At 49.2% G+C, this 15,976-nt stretch overlaps 1 protein-coding gene across 19 annotated transcripts in view; it reads left to right on the forward strand.

Moving 5' to 3' along the window:
- The first annotated feature begins 836 nt into the window (after positions 1-836).
- Positions 837-15,976, forward strand: part of STRBP (spermatid perinuclear RNA binding protein) — a 128,918-nt gene continuing 113,778 nt past the window's right edge. For 7 of the 19 annotated variants that reach the window (XM_083423024.1, XM_083423038.1, XM_083423025.1 and 4 more), the window contains exon 1: positions 1,210-1,315. The gene's annotated coding sequence lies outside the window, so the exon portion shown is untranslated. Of the gene's footprint in view, positions 929-1,191; positions 1,316-1,702; positions 1,756-15,976 lie in introns of those variants that run through there. The other 12 variants (XM_083423021.1, XM_083423032.1, XM_083423027.1 and 9 more) reach the window with 8 other exon arrangements.

The following is a 15,976-nucleotide window of genomic DNA, read 5'->3' on the forward strand; positions in this document are numbered from 1 at the left end:
TTTCCGTCTGACAATGCAGTGCAGGTATCTTGTATATTTCCACGTTATAGTTAAAACGAATATGAACCCCCCTCCCCACTTTTCTCTCTCAGACTGCCCTCCCCCCGTTTGCCCAGCTCCAGGGGCGGCAGTCTCTCCTTCCCGCCTCCGCTCTTTCCCCCTCCAGCAGCCAGACGCCGCCTCGCCGCCTCCTTTGAACCCGCCTCGGCTCGCCCCCCGAGCCCGCCATCGCTTATACCCACTTACTTGCTCCCCCCTGTTTCATTTCTAAACCCCCCCCCATCCTCATCGCCGCGTGCTGCTCCTTTCCCACTTCATCCTCCCCTTGCCAAAGGCTGACCTTGCCTTCCCGCCTCACGCGACGCCTCCCATTTCCACACTTTTCGCGCTTCTTTACCTCAGCCTGCCTTTCCCCTCACGCCGACCTTCGCCGAACTCCATTCCTCCCCTTGGCTTTTTACCTCAGCTTCCCTCCCCGCTTCAGTCCTTTCTCCCTCAGCAGCATCTTTTGGCTCTATCACTCCTTTCTTTTTTTTTAACCTCAACCTTCGTCCCTAATTATACGCAGTTTTATATTTATATTCCATCACGCTATCTTTCTCCTCCACTTTTTACCTCACCCGCCTCCGGGCCCTCCTCTCACTTCTTTCTCCCCCAAACCCTCGTCTTTCCGCACCTGCCTAACGCCTTTTTACTTTACCTTACCCAACCGCACCTTAATCACCCCCTCTATATTTTTAAAAGACCACAAGCCCCGCCCCTTTCTGGTTAAGCCCCCGAGGGGAGGAGGAGGCGCTCCGTATTCTAGCCAAAGCATTACGCATTTTGCTCAGCTCTGCGCACGCGCTAACCCCTCAGGTACAGCAACTGGGACGCCGAAAGGGGAGACTTACGCACTTTGCGCGGAACGGGAGATAGAAGAGCCGGGGTGCGTAATGTGCGTAACGGGACGGGGGGGGGGGAGCGACGTCACAGGTAGAAAAAAAAAAAACATCGGCGGGCATCTTACGCCAATTCCGTTAGCCGTGCCGCTGTTGCGCAGGGACTCGGGGAACGCCGCGCTACGCCACTTGCGTGGCGGGCTGCGCTGCCGGCGTAAGGCGGCTCTGCCTCGCGCACTCGTCCTCTCTCAGGTGCAGGGAAAGAGGGAGGGTGGGAAAGAGGGCGGGCTCACCGTTGCCCGGCAGCCCTGGTCCGGGCCCAGCCTATGGGGGCGCTGGGCGCTGTCACGTGGCCCTGGAGCCCCCGAACGCTGCCTGCTGCGGAGCTTGCAAGAGCCGGACCGAGCCGGGCCGGGGGGACTGTGTGGAGGCGGGTAAGGACCCCCCCCCGCCCTGGGGATAACGTGGTGGGGGGATGCAGCGCGGAGCATGCAAAGGGTCTGGAGGCGGCGGGGGGAGGGTGCAACGTGCAAGATGGAAAAGGGGCGGTGCAGTGGAAATCGAGGGGAAAATGGGGCTCCATCCTTCGGGGGGCTGGGGTGGGGGGCGTCGAGGGGGTGCAGCTGGGGAACGAGGGCCATATGGCCCCGGCAGCACAGGCGTCCCCGCTGAGAGCTCCGAATCTCCGATCCTGACACATGCACCCTTGCTAGCGAGTGCGCGCCCCCCCCCCGCACTGGACGCTGTGCGGGTTCGCTTCCAAGTAAATTTGCATAGGATCCTGCTGTGCGAAGCAGTGGGAGGGGGCTCCCCCTTGATGGTGATGGTAGGGGTCCGTGGGAAGAGAGGCTGCTGCTGTAGCAGGGTCATAATGGTGCGTGGGACAGCAAGGTGTGGTGGGAGAAGGGGAGTTGTGGAGGCTGGAAGAGGAGCAGCTGCATCCGCCGCAATAAAGGGGCTCTGGGGTCAAGAACAAGCCCTGGGCGATGCGGGTTGGATCTTAGGAGGAGGTGGTATCTGCGTGCACGGGGTCCATAGCTGTCAACTTTGCCGTTTTCTTCCGAGGAATCCTATTCGGAATAAGGGAATTTCCCTTTTAAAAAGGGAAACGTTGACAGCTATGACGGGGTCTGGTCAGGGTTTAGCGCGGCTGCGAGGTGGGAGCGGGGTTGCGGGATCCTGGGTGCCCCCTTGGAGCAATAGCAGGAATACGTCCGGCCGAGGGTGGTTGTTTTTGCAGTGGGTTGCCCTGCTGGGTTGTAGATAAGTGCTATAGAGAAGGGAGTACTGTAATCAGCGCCCATGGATGTCAGGTAGGGAAGCTTAAGTTTCAGACTTTGAAGGGGCCGCTGAGTGTTGGACAGCTGACCATATAAGCTAGTGGACACTAGTGTGAGAGAGCAGGGGGTGCTCCACAGATTAAGGGGTACCTGGTGCAGTTTGGGTGCAGGAAAGGAGAGAGATTCGACTGGGCGGGTAAAAGCAAGGCTGGCAGTGGTGGCTTTGGGGAATAGGGTTCTGGGGGTGTACCCTGAGATAATGCAGAACTGGGTGGGGACTTCCAGGTATCTGCTGATGGGAGGGTGAGTGTGAAGCTCTGGGTCAACAGTGATGTGAGGAAGGTAAGAGGCACTGGGCAGCAATTTTGGGATATACCTGTTGTGACGTGGGGTTTGTGATTTCAGCTCTCTTGACATAATCTGCTGGAGACAGTTCTCTAGTAACACTTCTTTATTACAGCAAACAAGACTGAAGACTGAGGAGGGGAAAGCTACATTTATAGGGACAGGGGACTAGCTAGAAAGGATACATTTTGGAGGGAACAATATCAGGCAATCACAGTCCTGCCTTTTGGAGGAAACCAATAAGACAGAGGATCCAAATACAGCAGTTTAAATGAACCAATAGTAACTGTACCCCCTGAAACCAAAAGGCAGTTACTTTACCCTAATGCAAATATAGACAATAATAATACAGATATAAAATCCTTTGACTCAATACACAACACCCCTCCCCCCCTAGTGAGCACAGCAGACGTAATCTCTCAGGTACTGTGGGGTCCTACAACTTCTACTTGATCTCCTGACAACAGGCGTTGCCGGTTCTGAATTGGGTGTTACCTGTGGTAGAGGGGCTGCTATAGGGGTTTCCTCAGGAACAGATGGAGTCCCAGACATCTCAGGGTTCCCTACCTGTACCTCGTCATCATGAGGACTAGCAGACCCTGGTTCATTTGCTGAAGCCCCTGGTGACTGCACCTCTGGGCCATTTTCACTCTGGTCTTGCAGCTCTGCGTCGTTAGCCAGGGATGAATTATCTGACTCCTCCCTGCTGAGCGCCCGGCGCCTCAGCTGATCTATATGTCTCTTCCAAACTTGCCCATTTTCCAAGGTTACATAATAGGACACAGGTCCACTAGCCCGGGTGACCACACCAGCCACCCACCGCGAACCTCGTGAATAGTTCCTCACCCAGACCAGATCTTCAGGGGCGAGATACCTTGTTGTGTCAGTCTCAGCCTGGGGGGTTGCTCTTGAATTATGGTTTGGCATTTTATCCGGGTGGACATAATCCAGCACCGTTACCAGTCTTCTACCCAAGAGCAGCTCAGCTGGCGACTTGCCCGTCGCAGTACACGGCGTCGCATGCTGCAAAAATAACATTCGCGCGATGCGAGCTGACCAGTTACCCTCCATTAAGCGCGCAATGGATTCTTTGGCTGTTCTTACCATGCGCTCAGCCTGCCCATTGGAGGATGGGTGAAAGGGCGCGGATGTGACCCCTCTTATGAAGTTATCAGCCAAGAATGCCCTGAATTCTTGGGATACAAAAGCTGCCCCATTATCTGATACAATGGTCTCAGGTAACCCGTGGGTTGCAAACAGCTGCCTCAACACCTTGATTACGGCAGCTGATGCCATGCTAGGGACCATCGCCACTTCTAACCATTTGGAATATGCATCGACGACAACCAAAAAGACCTTCCCCTGGAATGGCCCAGCAAAATCTAAGTGCAGCCGGCTCCAGGGAGATCTGGACTGCTCCCACCAGTGAACTGGTGCTCTGGCCACTTCTGGCCGCACCTCTTGGCATGCCTTACATGTTCGTACCCATTGTTCTATGTTCTGGTCCATTCCAGGCCACCACACATAACATCGGGCTAGCGACTTCATCCTGACCATTCCCGGGTGTCCCATGTGAAGCGTCTCAAGCACCCTGTTTCTCAGTGGTGCTGGGATGATCACCCTATCTCCCCACAGGAGACAACCCTTATGCATGGACAACTCGTGCTGCCTTGTCGCATAAGGCCTGAATTTGTCTTCATGCGGACCACCTGGCCACCCCCTCCCCACCCAAGTGAGCACACGGGAGAGAACAGCATCTTTCCTCGTTTTCTCAGCTATATCAGTAGCCGTTACAGGAGCCCCCGGAAGTGTTTCCAGCATCATTATGTGCTCCGCTGGAGCGGGATCCTCATTGCTCCCGCCAGGAAGGGGCAATCGACTCAGCGCATCAGCGTGGCACAACCGTTTCCCCGGCACATGGGTCAAGGTGTACTGGAACCCGTTCAGGAATATAGACCAACGCAACATTCTGGGGGAGAGAATTTGTGGCGTTTGTTTGTTCGGGTTGAACAACCCTAACAGTGGTTTGTGGTCCGTTTCAATGGAGAAATGGCGACCGTACACATAATCATGGAACTTTTTGATTCCTGCCACAATTGCAAGCGCCTCTTTGTCAATTTGAGCATAGTTGCGCTCCGTGGGCGACAACGTACGGGAATAGAAAGAGATGGGCTTTTCCGACCCATCCAGTTCCCTATGACTCAGCACCGCCCCCAGGCCGTATTGAGAGGCATCACATGCCAGGACCAGCGGCTTTGACTCATCATAATGAGCAAGGACGCTCCCGCTACTCAGCATTCTTCGCAAGGAGTCAAAAGCCTTCTGCTGCCCCTGCCCCCATCGCCACACATTCTTTTTCTGCAACAGTCTATGTAATGGTTCAGCTACCGAAGCTTTATGGGGTAAGAACGAATGATAAAAGTTAATAAGTCCCAGGAATGACTGCAACTCCGTCTTGTTCTGTGGTCGTGGTGCCTCGATGATGGCCTTAATCTTAGCATCTGTGGGGTGGATGCCTGATGCATCAATTTTAAACCCCAAGAAATCCACAGCTGGCACCCCAAAACTGCATTTTTCCTTTTTCAGTTGCAACCCCACCTCCTTGAACTTGAGCAACACTGCACGGACACGCGCAACCAGTTCCTGTGGGTCTTTTCCAGCAATCAAAACGTCATCAAAAAATGGCAAGACCCCCGGCAGACCTCTTAACAGGCGTTCCATGAGCCCTTGAAAAATCCCTGGGGCCACACAAACTCCAAATTGTAATCTGTTAACTCTGAACGCCCCTTTATGTGTGACAATAGTCTGTGCTTCCGCTGATTGTGGGGTTACTGGCAGCTGTTGGTAGGCTTGTGCCAGGTCAATTTTGGCAAACACCTTGCCCCCAGCCAGTTTAGCCAACAGATGTGATACGACTGGAATGGGGTATGAGTTTCCCCTGAGTGCCTTATTGATAGTACATTTGTAATCTGCACAGATCCTGACTTCCCCATTTGCTTTAAGGGGCGTGACGATTGGAGTCTCCCACTTAGCAGAGTCCACGGGTGAGAGAACTCCCTGCTTGACCAATTTATCCAGCTCTGCTTCGATCTTGGGTTGCAGTGCAAATGGCACTCGCCTTGGTTTGAGTCGGATTGGGGCCACCCCAGGGTCCAACTCGAAGTCAACTGGGGGCCCTTTATAACAACCCAGTTTTCCATTAAAGAGACCAGCAAACTCTTTGCATAATGCCTCGCTCATCTCAGGGCAGGTTTGGATTGAATTAAGCCCTGATATACTCAGTCCCAGGGCGGGGAACCAGTCAGTGCCCAGGAGACTGGGGCGACTGCCCTTCGCAATCACCAGTTTGAGTACAGCCTGTTTGTCCCGGAACTGAACTCTCACGGCACACATTCCCATAACATGGATGCGGCCCGCTGAGTATGACTGCAAGGTTGCCGGGAAGGGCTCCAGAGGGGGCAACTTACCCCTGGGGAAGAATGTCCTCGCGGTCTGGTCCGACACGATAGTGAATCCAGATCCGGAGTCCACCTCCATGTCGCACTGCTGACCCTCAATCTTCACCTTGACGTGTGCCTTGCCTTGCGCTGGGAACTGCACGACCCTCCCGTTGATCTCCGTTACATAGTGGCAGTCCTTTAGAAAATGGGTTGCTGTGGGCGGTCTGCGATGCTCCAGTCTAGGTGTTCCTGTCGCTCCCAACGCCGCCGATCTACAGACCCTGGCGATGTGACCTGTCTTCCCGCACGTCCGGCACATAGCATCCCGGAAACGACAACTCTTCCGCTCATGGTTTCCGCCACAACCTGGACACCTGCCTCGGTGATCTTTGTGCACTGTGCAGGCCTGACGCACTGACTCGACCCCACGGACTGGGCTCTGGCTCGGAGTAGCCTCTAGCTCGTCCATGGCATGCGCAACTTCTATCTGTGGCTTAGGGGCCTTGCGACTGGCATCAAGCTCCTCTCTTTCATAATTCTCCGTGGCGGTGGCCTCCTTCAAGGCTGAAGCAAGGGTAACCTCTTCTTTAGCCACGATGCGTCTTCTGGCTTTCTTGCTGCTCAGACCACCGATAAACCGATCCAGGAGAGTCTCTTCCAGATTTTGGAAGTCGCAGTGCTGAGCGAGCTTCCGCAGTTCAGCTAGAAATGCAGATACAGACTCCCCAGCACGCTGCTGCCTCTCATGAAACTCCATCCGCCGGGCCATCTTGGTCTCAGTAGGCGCCAAATGGCTTGTTAGGCAGGCAAGAATATCTTTGAGAGATGTCTCACTTAGCTTCGCTGGAGCAAGCAATGCCTTGGCCAGCTTGAAGGTCTCAGGCCCACAGTAGCTCAGGAATGTGGCCCTTCTTTTGCTGGCATCGGTGATCCCTTGAGCCACTGCGAAGAACTCGAAGCGTTCGACGTAGTCTTCCCACGTGTGGGGCTCTGATGGCTGGAAGGGCTCCAATACCCTTGGACTCTCCATTGTCCTGTGGCAGGGTCGTCTTCTCAGCTGGCCAGTGAGTCTTGTTCTTAGCTGCAATCCGGACTCTGAGGCAGGGCTGCGTTTAACCGCTCCTCAGCATTCCGGATCCCATCCTCGTCGCCAGTTGTTGTGACGTGGGGTTTGTGATTTCAGCTCTCTTGACATAATCTGCTGGAGACAGTTCTCTAGTAACACTTCTTTATTACAGCAAACAAGACTGAAGACTGAGGAGGGGAAAGCTACATTTATAGGGACAGGGGACTAGCTAGAAAGGATACATTTTGGAGGGAACAATATCAGGCAATCACAGTCCTGCCTTTTGGAGGAAACCAATAAGACAGAGGATCCAAATACAGCAGTTTAAATGAACCAATAGTAACTGTACCCCCTGAAACCAAAAGGCAGTTACTTTACCCTAATGCAAATATAGACAATAATAATACAGATATAAAATCCTTTGACTCAATACACAACAATACCAACCAATGTTTTGGATGGAATTGGTTGCTCCTGGGTTCTCTGATTCATAGTGTGCCATGAGAAAGACAGGAAGCCCACCGGCACGTACACAAGTAATAGATTGTTTACTCCTCAACCCCACCTTGTTGGATTTACAGTGAGGGTAGCAAAAGGCTGGATTCCCCACCTGTCTTTTGAATCCATGTTTACAGCTCAAGTGGGGATGCTAATAATCTTTGAATATTGCTTCCTTTTCATATCATGTAATCATTTTAAGCTGTTGTGAACGTGGAACTGGGGGTGGATTCTGAATGAATTTCACTGGCGTGATGATGTGTGTAAACTTTCTAAGTAACACAGGACTCTTCCTCAGAACCAATGTCCTGTAAGAGTGATAGAAGCATATCATGTGTTCTGCCTTTTCGTTCTTTTTTCGTTTGGACACAAACTCGAAGATAACTGCTATGTGTTTCTCTTATTTATTTTTCTGAACCCTGGTTTCCTTATTTATTTTTCTTAACCCGGGTTCCCCGCATCCAGCATGAGGAAGATTCCAATATGACTTGCAAGTTTACATCCAGCATTATAACTTCTAGTCATTCCTATATTGCTTCTGTTTTGGGGTTTTTTCCTGTAAAAAACGTTTTGGCTATTGTCTGTTCTGCTTGTGGTGTGGACATTGTCTTTCTAAGGAGAATCTCATGGCTTGAAAGAGTTTTGTAGGACAGTTCACTGCTAGAATGGTTGTCTTAATGTCTGTTCCAGGCTGTTTGTGGGGACAAGAGACGGGGTTGGTGCTGACTTTGTGAAGTATTGACAGCTGTCAGCTGTGGATGAAAGTGAACTGTCCAATTCCTTGTACACAACTGGGGCTAGATGTGCTTTCCTTTAGTGTGGCGATGAATGTGCCACACTGTTATTACCAGTGGTAATAACAAATGAGAGATGGGGCCCTGATTTTCCTCAAGTGCTTGGTTTTTTGAGGAGTTTTAATTTTAAAGAGAGCGAGAATGAGAGTGTGCACGCTTAATGTTTAAGCAGGCGTATTCCTTTGCTTGACCTTGCTTCCTCTCTTATCCGTAGCCATCGAAATTCAGCCTTCATGCAGCTGGCATGGCGCATCAGATTGTCTCTCAGGCTGACCTGATTTTTCCAAAAATGAAGCAACTGCACTTCCTGGTGGCTTCTGAACACTCCGTGCTCTGCCTGAGCACCAGTTCTGTATGCAGTTCTTAATTGCAAATGTTCATGCTTTGCTTTTGAGTCTCTTCCCCCTTGCCCTTTCTCTCTCTCTCTCTCTCTCTCTCTCTGAACTTAATGTCTCCTGATTATTAATGATTAAACCCCAGATTTGATGTTGGAGAGGAATGTGGAAAGGGAGGAGGAGCAACATCTGTAGAAGATGGTATGTTTGAATAGAACAGAAAGCACATGAATTTTTCTACTAACCTCCTGATATGCAGCCTTTCTGCCTGCTGCCGTTCCCCTCCCTCCCCTGGCTCTCACCTGCCCGCAAAACCAAAACTCCATTTACATTTGCCATCTAACTGGTGACCATGCTAACCTCTAGTGCAGGGGTCAGCAACCTTTTTCAGCAGGGGGCCGGTCCACCGTCCCTCAGACCATGTGGGGGGACCAGCCTATATTTTGAACAAAAAAATGAATGCATTCCTATGCCCCGCAAATAACCCGGAGATTCGTTTGAAATAAAAGCAGACCTTCTACTCATGTAAAAACACGCTGATTCCCGGACCGTCCATGGGCCAAATTTAGAAGGCGATTGGGCTGGATCTGGCCCCTAGGTTGCCTACCCCTGCTCTGGTGTTTCTTATTCTGTTAATATCTTTGTTAGTGACTATTCGGGTCAGTGAAATTCGTTAATGCTGTAGTTTTATCATTACATGGCCTGATGTCTAGTAAGCTTATGTCAGTTGTCAGTTGGTATGTAAAAATGTCCTCTGGCTAACCCAGAAGTGAAGCTTTGCAAAACATTCTAGGCCACGAATGGCTGGTGCAAAGGTGTGTGCTGGACAGCTAGCGCAAGGATTGCATTTTCAGTTGTGCTGACTGCCAGATCTTATCTGCTCAATCTTGGTTCAATGGAATTTTGGGATGTTTACAGTTCTGTGCTATAACCAAGTTAGGGGCTGTCCATCAGCAAGAAATCATAACTCAATATATTTTGGGTATGCTTGAACAATTGGTATTTATAGGCACTGTTTTTGATCCCAGCATTAATTTCATGTGACCACCCTCTGGATAGCAAAATACTTAAATGTTGGAGCAAGACCACCACACATTCAGATGTTCTGTTGCTACTAAATCTCATTCCAATTATCTTGTTAGATATCAACAATATGGTAACTTATGCAAGTTCTCTTTTAAATTAACACACATTACTGCTACTCCAGAGAAGACAATTTATGTTTGTTTTCTTCAATAGATGAAAACTATTAATTTCATTAATAATAATTAAATTTCATTCATTTTGAAAAGGTTCGTTAAAATACTATCCTTTCTGTAAGTCTTTATCTGTGTTATATAACATATATACAAATAAATAAAAATACCAATCCCCTGGTGCTTGCTTAATTTTCCAAAACCTAATTATTGCATTCTTCAAAACACTTGGAAATTTCGGAAACCTGCCTTGAAATTGCCTCCTCTGACCTGGAAGCACTGCCCCATAATCTCAGAAGTCTAGATGGGTTTGTGGTCGTTCACGTAGGAGGAAAATGTACTTTGTGTGTATAGGAATACAGGATTGACACCTTAGACTCCACCTTGATCCATCCAGCTCAGTATTGGTTATACTCCAGAGTTTCAGACAGGAAACACTCCCAGCCTCATACAGAGACTTCGGGGATTGCACCTGAGAGATTCTGCATGCAGAGCAGATGCTCTTCCAATGAGCTACACCCCCCACCCCACCCCGTTATGTTCAGACGCACTGAATTTCATCACGTATTCCTCAGGCCTGGAGTGGGCCAAGGAAAATAGGTTCCAGGGGGAAGTCCCGCTCAAAATTAACCCCTAAGTGTACATTATAAGCATACCCAACAAAATGAGCAAGGGGCGGACAACCATCTTTACTGGGAAGTAAGTGTCACTGTTTGTAACAGCGTTTGCAATCAAGTAAGTGTGCCTAGGATTATATCGTTAGCAAGAGGGGACAGCTGAAGGGCATTCAGCGTGCTTTAGGAGTGGATTTGGACGGAATAGTCATTATTACTTAGATTGCGTAGTGTAGCCAGCATGGTGCCTGGCCACAGCTGTTCTAAACTGCAAGTCCCATCATTTTGTAGCTTAATCCATGTTAGTTGGGAGTTATAGTTCAGAACACCTGGAGGGTACATGCTGGCTATCCCTGCATATGCTTTCTCCAGCATGGAGCACAGAGTGATATACATAGTGGTGTGCATATGTGTGTGGGCTGTTCTCCCATCTTATCGTCACAACAGGACTTGGAGTGAGTTCAGCTAAGAGGCATTGAACTTTGGATTTGAACATTGAACTGTTCTGTCAAGATCTGAAACTGTGTGCGCTGCAGTGGCCTTCCACAGAGTTTTCAGGCATGTTTTCTGATTAGCGTTTGGGAGATTGGCAGGGCTGAGTGCAATGGAACAAACTGAGAAAAAATATCTGGTTTGGAAATTGATTTTTAAAAAATGTTTCCTCCTGCGAAATGAGAGCAATTGCCAAGAGCTTAAAAGGAGGCAATGCAATCAGGATTTTTTGGGTGGAGGGAGTGTTGTGTGTGTGTGTGTGTGTGTGAATCTTTAGAAATTTGTGGTGCTGTAGAAATGGCTGCTCACACCACCTGGTGACTTTCAAGGTAGGAGTCATGTCTCTTTAAGAGGGATGCAAAGGACAAGATGGAGTTTTTTGGTTTGGGGACCTGCTGGATACAAAGGGAGAGATGTCGATGAGAATGGGTGATTTGGATAGAACAACCTTCACCTTGGAATTGTATTCTTTTTTTAAAAAAGAAAAGATATGCAAAGGCTTTCTAAATGGATCCTGTGTTCCTTTTTTAAGGGAAAAATAACAATATTCCAGCAATAACGCCACGGGGCCTTTTTCCATGCAGTGAGATATCCAGTTCCTATCTCTGTCCTCAGAAGGGCTACTGTAAGCATTGGGACCTCCTGGCTTTTTTCCAGCATGAAAGGATAAGAGATGGATACAGGATGGTGTTTGATGGCTGTCTATAGCAGCTGCCTCACTGCAGTTGATCCTTGCGTACAAGCTAGCAGCTCTGGTATCTTTGACTGAAATGGCTTCTGTTGATGTAGATTTTGCAAGTTGCACAGAATCCCTCACTGGCCGGCATCAAAATCTGCCTCATTCTCTTCTGACTAGAGAGTGAAGGTCTGGCTAACACATGAAATGTTATTTGTTCTGGGTGCCTAATGATTTTTGTGCCCACTCAAAGGGGTCATGTCCCTCCAGAGCCTCTGCCACTGCCATTTGAAGTCCTTGCTTCTTTTCACCCATTTTCATTGGCATAACCCCTCCACCTTTCTCTACAGCAGTGGTGTTTGTCTGCAGCTAATCATTGCCTGCAAGTAAGAGTGTTCATCTAGTCTGCCACTGTAGTTTTAAAAGCACCTGTAAGGCATTGCAGGAGGTTGGACTAGTTGACCCTTGGGGTCCCTTTGAAATATACAGTTCCATGATAAAAGTTTCCAGTTTCTGTCTCTTAACAGCGGACGATATCTGGTTTTCAACCTCACAATACAGCCATACCTCGGGTTACAGCCGCTTCAGGTTGCATTTTTTGGGGGGGTTACGAAACCCGGAAGTACCAGAACGGGTTACTTCCGGGTTTCGGCGGTTGCACATGCGCACAAGCGCCAAATTGCAACCCACGCGTCCACTGTATATAAGCAGCTAAACATTTCAATATATCACAACGTCTAAAATAAGGATGGAACTATGTAGAGGCAAACAGAGCTTAGACCTTCCTTGATCCATAGACTGGAATGTGATGTGACTATATAGCAACACAAGTAGTGGCAAACTTAAATGAAGATAGGTTTAATTGCTGTCTATCTAAAAGAAAACCAAACCCCCCCCCCCCAATAAACTTGTTCTTGAAAGGTGAGATACAAATGTTGTATAGTCAGGGCTGGAGCTCTGAGAACCACCGTTGCTTGGTCCCTGCTCCTGCCAACCTAGCAGTTCGAAAGCACGTCAAAGTGCAAGTAGATAAATAGGTACCGCTCTGGCGGGAAGGTAAACGGTGTTTCCGTGCGCTGCTCTGGTTTGCCAGAAGCGGTTTAGTCATGCTGGCCACATGACCCAGAAGCTGAACGCCGGCTCCCTCGACCAATAAAGCGAGATGAGCGCCACAACCCCAGAGTCGGTCACGACTGGACCTAATGGTCAGGGGTCCCTTTACCTTTACCTTTACCTTATATAGCTGATGGCCCTCTTAAGTAGCCGATCTTGCGTGTGGGCTTATCCACCCTCCCACATCACTGCTCCTGGAGGGGCTTTGCCAAGCATTTTCTTCTTCTTCCTAACAAAACAAATATTTGTAAGCAGGATGCTTGTTCTCTCTGAACTTTATTCTATAGTTGGGGGTGGGGGGGGGAGAGATGCCGGTATTGGCTTGAAGAATAACGAGAGCAGGCACCCACATTATAGTGCTTATTTCATGTATTTATATGGCATAACCTATGTATATGGGACTATATGTGGAAGGGCTGTAGCTTTGCTTTGCGTGAAAAAAAGTTCCAAGTTTAATCCCTGATAGCTCCTTGTGAGGCTGGGAAATAGCCAGGTGCTCTCCTGAAGTTTTGGACTACAATTCCCATCAGCCTCAGCCAGCATGACCAATAGCTAGGGATGATGGGAGTTGTAGACTAACCCGTTCTGGAGGGCACCAGGTTGAGAAAGGCTGGTATAGACTTTTCTAAGCCAGGTGGACTAATGATCTGATTCTTGGTACCAGGTAGCTTCCTACAGGTTTGATAAGCCCTTGCCTCAAGAAGAAGAAGAGTTTGGATTTGATAACCCGCCTTATCGCTACCCAAAGGAGTCTCAAAGCGGCTAACATTCTCCTTTCCCTTCCTCCCCCACAACAAACACTCTGTGAGGTGAGTGGGGCTGAGAGGCTTCAGAGAGTGTGACTAGCCCAAGGTCACCCAGCAGCTGCAGGTGGAGGAGCGGAGACGCGAACCCGGTCCACCAGATTACGAGTCCACCGCTCTTAACCACTACACCACACTGGCTCTCTCAAGGGGTCTATAGTCTAAAAATAGAAGCAGAGAAATGTGGTCGGTGTAAACAGGACAATATGTTATTATTGCAGTTGGATTTGTTATTGTAGAGCAGTCTTCCTCAACCTCGGCCCTCCAGATATTTTGAGACTACAATTCCCAGCATCCCTGATCACTGGTCCTGCTAGCTAGGGATCGTGGGAGTTGTAGGCCAAAAACATCTGGAGGGCTGAGGTTGAGGAAGCCTGTTGTAGAGTATTGGAACTAAAGGGTTGTTCATAAGGAGAGCCTTTCTGAATAAACCAAAGTCTCATCTGGTCCAGTATCCTGTCTATCACAGTGACCAACTAGATGTCTATAAGAAGCCTGTAACCAGGGTATGAGATCTAAGATCCAAAGACACGTGAGGCAGATCTGATTCTGATCAATGCCTGAATGAGTGACTAGTTTTGGAACCACCACTGCCTTGGGTTCTATGGCAGGTGGAAAGCAAATATAAGTGAATAAAATATTTGTTATGTCCCACTTGCGTTCCCCCAGCACCTGGGGCAATACTGAGGTTGTTATGACTATCTTGACTTGCAGTTCCAGTGCCAAAGGTTTAAGCAAGACAGCAGTACTTCATGCTCAGCATGCTCGTGATCCTAACCGTTGTCGTATTGCACTTTCATTCTCCTTTAGAAGCAGATGTGGGGCCTCTTTTGCTCCTTTGCTGAACATCTAATGGGAATATCATTCTGCGCACTCACCTGGTGTGAAGGGCTGGCCACTCTCAGGGATGTGAAAGGTTTTCTTGCCAGCCAGGTGTTGAAATATGGAATTGGCCTTGACCGTACATTTAAATTTCATCCTCTGCTCTGTATCTCTATTTTCTTTAAAAAAAACAACAACCAAGAGCACTGTGTTTTTTTAACGAACCACTGTGCAGTCAGTTCGTGGTGGTCTTTTACAGTACCAGCCGACACTTAAGAATTGGGACTCAGGTGTGAGAGAAGCCTGATGATGTCCCACTTCACTGTGCATCTAAATACATTATACATTCTACTTTGGCCCGCTTTCATTCTAAAGGAGATTCATTGTTGTTGATTCTGTGCCCCTCTGGTCTGTGCCCAATCCTGACCTCAGTTTGCCCAAAGCCAATTTATCAGCACATCTCTGTTTCTTCTAGCTCTTTTCCTTTCCTCCTCTTTTTTTGCTAGACCTCTTTGTTGATATATACGGTATATTCATATTGTAAGGTCTATGGGGCAGGAACCTCTAGTTTTGCTTGTGCTGCTCTGTCAGGCACCATGTAAACAGTTCCATTATATAACAATAGTTTTCTTGGCTTTTCTGACCCTTGTGATTTCTTCACATGCAAGACCATGACTTGCAGATGGGCTCTCTTAGTGCAGCAGTATTTGAGAAAGGAGGAGAAAGGTTTCTACTCATAGGGTGGGATTAATGAGTCCTGGGTTCAGGTTTGTGTCTTACAAATAAATGTCTCAGCAGGCTGCAAAACTCCCCGCTGCTTTGTCGCTAGGGAGGATGACTCATGGTCTGGGCAGCAAAAACTTTTGAGGTACCCGGACACTCCGTGTTAAGAAATCTTGACACTCGTGTTCCTTTCCTGTGCAAGGTGATGCCTAAATGCTTCTTGCTGTCTCCAAGTTCGTTTCTAGAAGTCGGAAACCATTTCCTGCTATGGGCTCAAAAGTTAGCGGTACCTTCCTGTGAACAAAAAGTTGCTGGCCAGGGTGACATGGCAGGACTACACAAAAAGTTCAGCTTGAAAGAAAGATGCTTTTCAGCCAGTGTGTCGTTGCCCCCTGGGGTGCTTTGAATGATGGCCAGGGGAGCGGTGGGCAACCCTGGCCTCTGTCCCTCTTTCCTTCCTTCCTTCCTTCCTTCCTTCCTTCCTTCCTTCCTTCCTTCCTTCCTTCCCTCCCTCCTCTGATGCCCTCTTGCCTCTCTGCCTCCCCAAGGCTTGCACAGCTGTTTGTTGCAGCAGCCCTGACTATAAACTCTCCAGGTGAATGGTGCCTCTCTTTGGGGTCGGGAAGGGGCAGCTCAGAGACCTAGACAGCAGCAGCAGTTGCCCGGAGGACTCCCGGGGAGAGGAGAGGGTGTTCGAAAAAGGGTGAGAGGCTGCCAGCTCTGTGAGCAAGGGGGGTTTCCTGAGCCCCACAGGGGTGCCCCAGAAAGCATGTAGTTGGTCAAGGAACCCATGGACCCCAAAAGGGTTAAAACCTCTGCTGTATTGCTACCCATATGCCATAGTTGGTTTCCCTCTTATGCGCCCTTCCCCGCAGCACCACTGGCACCACTGGGTGTC

Source organism: Podarcis tiliguerta (genome assembly GCF_965153285.1).
Source record: "Podarcis tiliguerta genome assembly, chromosome: Z".
NCBI lineage: Eukaryota > Metazoa > Chordata > Lepidosauria > Squamata > Lacertidae > Podarcis > Podarcis tiliguerta.